Source organism: Panthera leo, chromosome A2, assembly GCF_018350215.1.
Source record: "Panthera leo isolate Ple1 chromosome A2, P.leo_Ple1_pat1.1, whole genome shotgun sequence".
Taxonomy (NCBI): Eukaryota; Metazoa; Chordata; class Mammalia; order Carnivora; family Felidae; genus Panthera; species Panthera leo.
The window spans coordinates 156,242,221-156,248,923 of record NC_056680.1 but is presented as its reverse complement, the minus strand read 5'-3'; the positions used below and the strand labels follow the sequence as shown (position 1 = coordinate 156,248,923).

The 6,703-nt window shown below is 41.7% G+C and overlaps 1 long non-coding RNA gene across 1 annotated transcript; it reads right to left on the bottom strand.

Moving 5' to 3' along the window:
* Positions 1-2,049: 2,049 nt before the first annotated feature.
* On the bottom strand, positions 2,050-2,844 carry LOC122213580. The gene is made up of 3 exons (XR_006199593.1): positions 2,648-2,844; positions 2,450-2,543; positions 2,050-2,187 (listed from the first exon to the last, which is right to left on the bottom strand). It is a non-coding gene; the product is annotated as an uncharacterized LOC122213580 (long non-coding RNA).
* Positions 2,845-6,703: the final 3,859 nt, after the last annotated feature.

The window sequence follows — 6,703 nt, the reverse complement described above, 5'->3', positions numbered from 1 at the left end:
ACCGAGCTTTCAGAAATAGAGTGTTAAAAAGAAATCAGAGGAAATGATCAAACAATGTGAGAAATCCATTCAAGGCTTTGCCCTGGAAGCTTCCAGTCACTCACGCCAGAATTAACTGGAACAAGATACTTAGCTACAAGACTGGCAAAGAAATTCACAATGTAGGGGCGCCTGGGTGGCTCAGTTGCTTAAACGTCAGACTTCATCTCAGGTCATGATCTCACAGTTCGTGGGTTCGAGCCCTGTGTCAGGCTCTGGGCTGACAGCTCAGAGCCTGGAGCCTGTTTCAAATTCTGTATCTCCCTCTGTCTCTGACCCTCCCTTGTTCATGCTCTGTCTCTCTCTGTCTCAAAAATAAATAAAAAGTAAAAAAAAAAAAAAAAAAAAGAAAGAAAGAAATTCACAATGTAAGTAAAGCTCCTCACTGTGTAACAAAATAAGGGATTAAAAATCTTCATGACAAATAAGTAGGTCATAATCAAGAATGATATTTTTCCAGAATGTTTAAAATTCACAGGTTGTTCAGCCTCATGGCTAAAAACCAATAGCATAGGCTTAATTTTTTTGTGTTCCTTTGTTTGTAATTTCTGTTGCACCACACCTATTTGTACATTAGCTTCTTTTCATTTTGCCATATTTTACATTGAGTTAAAAACTACTGTCATTATACTGGTTAGAAAATGTCCTAGTCATGAAAGCCCTGATCAAAGTACGGACTGGTATGTTTACAATACTTTCCTATCCTTACGTAAATGTATTTTTAGCACTTCAATGCTTTTTAGAGATTCACCAATAGCTAGAGAGAACACACTTCACACAGCTCTCTCTCTGACATCTGAAAATCTGCAGTTTTAGAAGAGAATTATACCTCCCTCTCTCTTTCTACACATCTGTATATATATTTATACATTTTAAGAATTGCTGAAAATGTAAATGTTGAAGAAAGTAATAGTTATTTCATGCTTGCTGCTTTGTGTTAGGATTTCACAAAATAAACCAAACAACTGTATAAATCACAATAAAACCTGAAACATACCAAAGTGTGATGGCTTGTTTCCAAGATGTATTTCTATTGTAACGTGTCCTTTAAAGCAACACCAGTGACTTGAACCGCATCGTATGTTAGACTGATTCCAGATCACCTTTCTTCAGTCCTGTCTTCCCAGGGCTCAGAGGTAACCCTGACACAGCCACTCTTCTAGGTACATCAGAGGTGTGCACATGCATGCAGGCTGCGTGAACGTGAAGGGGCCGGGTAATGCTAGATTCACATATGTTGTCTGCACTCCTATAACCAGGACTTGAATGTGTGTGTTTTTTTTTTAAATCAAACAATTACAGGGGCGCCTGGGTGGCTCAGTCGGTTAAGCATCCGGCTTCAGCTCAGGTCATGATCTCACGTGTTTGTGAGTTTGAGCCCCACGTCAGGCTCCGTGCTGACAGCTTGGAGCCCGGAACCTGCTTCGGATTCTGTGTCTCCCTCTCTCTCTGCCCCTCCCCTGCTCATGTTCTGTCTCTCTCTCTGTCAAAAATAAATAAACATTAAAAAAATTTTTTTTAAATTTTTAAATCAAACAATTACAAAACTAGTAGCGTTTTCCTGCCTATCTCCAAACACACCCAAAATGAGGTCATTTGTCATTAAAGCCATGTTATGCTTGCTCAGTAATGTCATCAGGCAAGCACATTTCTGAGTGATAAATAATTTGTATAAATGATTTTGCTTTTTTTTTTTTAGTAAAATATATTTGATATATTTAAAAAGTGATGTGTTAGGACACCTGAATGGTTCAGTCAGTTGAGTCTCCAACTTTGGCTCAGGTCATGATCTCGTGGTTGGTGGGTTCGATCCCCATGTTGGTCTCTCTGCCCTCAGCTGCTCTCAGCGCAGGGCCCACTTCAGATCCTCTGTTTCCCTCTCTCCTTGCCCCTCCCCCATTCTCTCTCTCTCTATCAACAATAAACATTTTTTAATTAAAAACTGAAAATAAAAAGCGATATGTAAAAGTAAATCTTATTGTAAAATTATTTCAGATAACTTACCTAAGTCAATTGCCCTGTGAATCATTAAGTTTTACAAAATCTTCTCAATCTTATCTATTCTTTTGGTGGCAGATGCTGGGAAAAAAACAAGCTCTTGAAACACTCCTGTTCATCTAGAGTGCAAAACTTCACTGGCTGGGAAGACTGTTAAGAGAAGAATTAAAAACCATAACTGCACTTGTGTCTGTATCAAGTTGATCTGAACTATTTATTTATTTCTTACTCTATACCAAATTAGACTAAATACTCTACATATCTAATAAGTAATATAACACAATACAACATAATACAATACAATATATAATAATCATCACAATAATACTCTGAACTTTGGCCCATTATTGGCAGGTGGCAAAGGAGGTGAAGAGACTAGCCAGAGGAGGGGTCCGCAGGTAAACGGGATTACCTGATAACTCGGGGTACATCCCTTGTGCTCCTGTGCACAGCATGACCCCACGTGCAGTGCAGTGATAGATCCTGTTGAAAGGCTGTGGATTCACCTAACATAAAAATCAGGAGACATATCAAGAGGACTCAGTTCCTTCTGCCTTTAATCCCACCACCTCAGAGTCATGGCAGAGCTGAGGAGGGGCCTGGCACTTACCCGTGATGTTGCAGTCTGTCCTCCAGGTCACGGCCACAACAGGACAAGGAGGAACAAAGCACATCTCCCTCATTTACAAACTCTCTTGTAGTACGTGATTAGCCAGCCTCTTTCACAAACTCGGAAAGATGATCAAGCTTCTACTTTGTGTCTGATGTGGTGATGAGTGCAAGAGGGGGTCCATGGCAGGGAGTCATTTCTTTCTCCCTTAAGAAAAAATGAAGGGCTATGATTACGGACACTAATGGAAACAAAAACAATCTAATATCAGAAATGGATAAAGGTATGTGCTAACTGTTTAAAGTCAGCTTGCAAACGAAGATTAAACCTAAGTACAGTTTTGTTCAACCAAAAGACTATCCCTAACAGGGAAAAGATGAATCCCAACAAAGGATCCTGGGCTGCGGGCATGAGTCTGGTCTCAGTGGGGAGATTTGTCCCTTCTGATCTGCCTCCCACGGGGAACTTGGACCCGATTATCTGTAGTGGTGAGTACTTATGAGTAGTGCCAACACATCCCCCCTCTGCTTGAGTAAATAGTTCCTATCACACTAACATAAAAGGTGGGCTACATTTCCAGGCCACGTGATAATCACATCAAAGGCAGAGGTAAAATCTTGAGTGGCCAGCGGTGTAGTTAAACCCAAATCATTACACGGGCGAAGAGATCCAGTTCTTTCCAGTCTGAGGGACACTTTCCAGAGCACCCCCCTGGGGGTGCCACACACAAACATACTCACTCATGCTCCAGCTGTTCACAAAGTTCTTTCATACCTACTTAGTTGTACACTCACAACATAAAACCACAACTCTGGGAGGTACTGATACTGAATTGTGCACTATAAAATGGTTAATTTTATGTGATATGAATTATACCCTGATTTAAAAATCTTCATTAAATGTCTTTCTTTAAAAAAAAAATCAAAACCAGCCCAAACTTAAATAAACAAGTAGTAAATAGGTAAGTATTTAACAGCAAAACTTACACAAAGTTAAACAGAAGAAGAGAAGAAGATATTGAGATGTAAGTAAGAATAAATAAATGGGCAAAGTCATCGATAAGCTCTCAATGGAAAGAAGCAAAAAGTCAGAGAGAGAATTAATGGTCGGAAAGGAAAAATGAAACCAGAAAGGAAGACAAAGAAAAAAAAAAAGAGTACGTTGAAGAAGCCAAGGAAATAGAAATGAAACCAAATGAGGAAGAAATGGAAACAATGAAAATGGGAGAAAAGATTTATAGATGCCATTTTCTTGACATTTAATCAATGTACACATTGCTAAAGCTATCCAATATTTTATATACCACAGCTTCTTATATTTTATTTATTTTGGTATTCAATCCCAGAGTGTTACTTTTAGTCCTTTATTATTTATTATCGCAGCCCTTCTTTGCAGTGAAATTTTCTAGAATTTGGCTCTATCATGGTAGAAATCCTGCTCAAAATAGATTTACCTGGGAAATTGATGAATTCCCAGAGAATATTAACAGTGAGATCTTTCAGGACAACCCTCCCACCACACACACACACAAATCTTCAGGACGAATTTTTCCCCAGTTACATTACTGAAAAACCCTAAATTTCCCACCAAAAAATAGCAGACTCAAAAACGCTTGGCTAAGGAACATGTATTTGGCATTACTGAAAGCCAAATTACACAGGCTTAATTTCGATTCTATGGCCGCTTTACCATAATCTGTTTTGTAAAGAGAAGCAAATACTTTACCGGAGTCATCTCTGCATTGCCACAACACACTGGAGATGCTCAGAAACCCAGATCCCTTTCCTCTGGGCTTTAAAAATAGTTGCGAAAGGAGAGGGGTATGGGACAAAGAAAAGAAGGTGAAGTGAAGTCATAGAGAGCAGACAGGACAAGAGGGGTGGCACAGATCTGAACAGGAGAAGTTAGGACTCCTGGGTTGGGCTGCCTCCTGCACGCCGCCCCCGCATTCCCTCTCCTCTGCTCAGCTCCGACCTATCTAGCCCTGCTCACTGTGACATTGTTTTCTCTTCCTTGACCCAGAGTACTTAGAGAATGAGCTTGAAGCTGCAAGCAGGCATGGGGAGTAGCCCACACAAGTGGAACAGCTGTATTTATCATTTACCAACAACGGCTCTGCCTCTTTGGAGCATTTTCATGCAGCTTGAACATTTGATTTGAATTTTGAAAGACCCCTTCCACTGGAATGAAGCTTTACGGAAAAGTGTATGTTCCCCTAAAATCCTAGCACAGCAGTTTTCGTATCTGTAAAATAAAGAGAATGGCATAAACTGCGCCCTTCCTGGGGGGACATACACATAGTTATCTGGCAATAATGAAAATAATGAAAATGCTTTATTAATAAGCAAATGGAAACACACTTGAAAATGTAAACTTGAAAATGACTGTTTTAACAACAAGCGTCAGCTAAGCAGCCTATTCAGCGCGTGAGTGTGGACAGTGGGTCCCAGCAAAGCTTTGTTAGGTTCCTGACCAGCCCGAGATGGGCAGATGCGAGAAGCATTTCAGACAAGGATGTTACCCTAAAGACTTGTTCCCCAAATAGAAATTCTGTTTGGAGAGGAAACAGCTAGCCTGTGAGGGAGTCCTCTTTCTCCTGACATCAGTGAAGAAAAGGACCATTGGCGTAGCCGGGCCTCTGGGCCCTGTTTCCAGGAGTCAGCGGGTAAAAAGCAGAGATGAACACCAATGCCAGTTTATTAGCAGGCTCAGGCCACCACAGGTCGGGAACCCTTAAATCGCTTGAAACTCCTGGCTTCCTAATTTGGACAGCCAGAACACATTTTCTTGAGACAAATCTCCAGGAGAGGACAACTATGTCAAGCCACCGTGCTGTCAGGCTTGAAGAACACAGGAGGGGGCTACAGATTATAGGAACTTGCTTTCAGAATTCATGTTGCTAAATAAGTGTTAAAAAGACACTTGCAAACTCACCTTTGGAGAGTGGAGGAGGTCATCCTGAGCCTTGGAAAAATGGCAGGGCTGGGCAAGTTGCGACATTTGAAGCAAGTGCAGTTCGAACAGATAACTTTCTCTAACTTTAGTGACGAAATCTCAAGGGGCCAATTATGCTTTGTTCATTAAATTTCCTGTCTTTTCCCTCCCCCTCTGTCTGGTCACTTCTGCACCAAACACCCTAACCCGCATTTCAACTTTGCCAATCAAAGTTTTGCTTCCTTGTCCCCGGTGCATAGAAAGGAGCTCTCCAAACTTTAATTTCTCAAGGGGATGGGATGCATCTGGGTTTTCACTGACACCACCCTTGCATGGTGGAAATTTTTTACTCCACTTGATAAGCATGAAGAGGTGATTACATCTCAAATTCCTCCTTCCAGTTCACCCATCTCCACATTCCTTTGAGCAATAGCTCCCAACCAGGCAACCCAGGGGTCAGTGGGATGCCTTGTACTTCATTGTCTGATCTAAGCATGGGCAGAGAGACTTCTTTCTGTACGCCGGGTCCTAAGGAGATGCTAAGGCGGGGCTGCTCCTTAGGTCTGGAATTCTACATCCCGTAACCTTCTGAAAACGTACACCTTTTCCTTTAAAGAAGATAATCTTTGCTACCCTGGTTTGTACTTGGAGATTTTCAGCATTCAGAATCCTCAGTAAAAGTCCAGCCATCCTGTGTGGAAAAACTCCAGTGAGGATGTTAAGCTCTTGTGTAGTGAAACCTGTAGAAGCCCTGAGTATTCCCTTCTCCGAGAGTGAGGGAGAGCTCTGCTCATGGGCCTTGTGTCTGTGACAGTGACCAGGCTGCTGTCAGCCTCTGCTCGGCTACCTGGCATTGCTCTAGGAACGGGCACGTGATTCATTCTCCCCAACTTACTCTGGGAGCTCTGACAATAGCATCTTCGCCCAGCCAGTGGTCTCAGACCCACTTCCTAAGCACAATAACCTGCCTGCAGGTGCTCTGTGAGTGCTGGAGCTGGAAGGGCAAGTGAGCTCTGGACCTTAAAAAGATAAGAGCAGAGGGGGGAAAAGTTGCTCTCTAGCTTCCAAAATGTTGCTGACGTTTCTCTTAAAAGACTTTTTTTCTTATTTATTGTCCTCTTT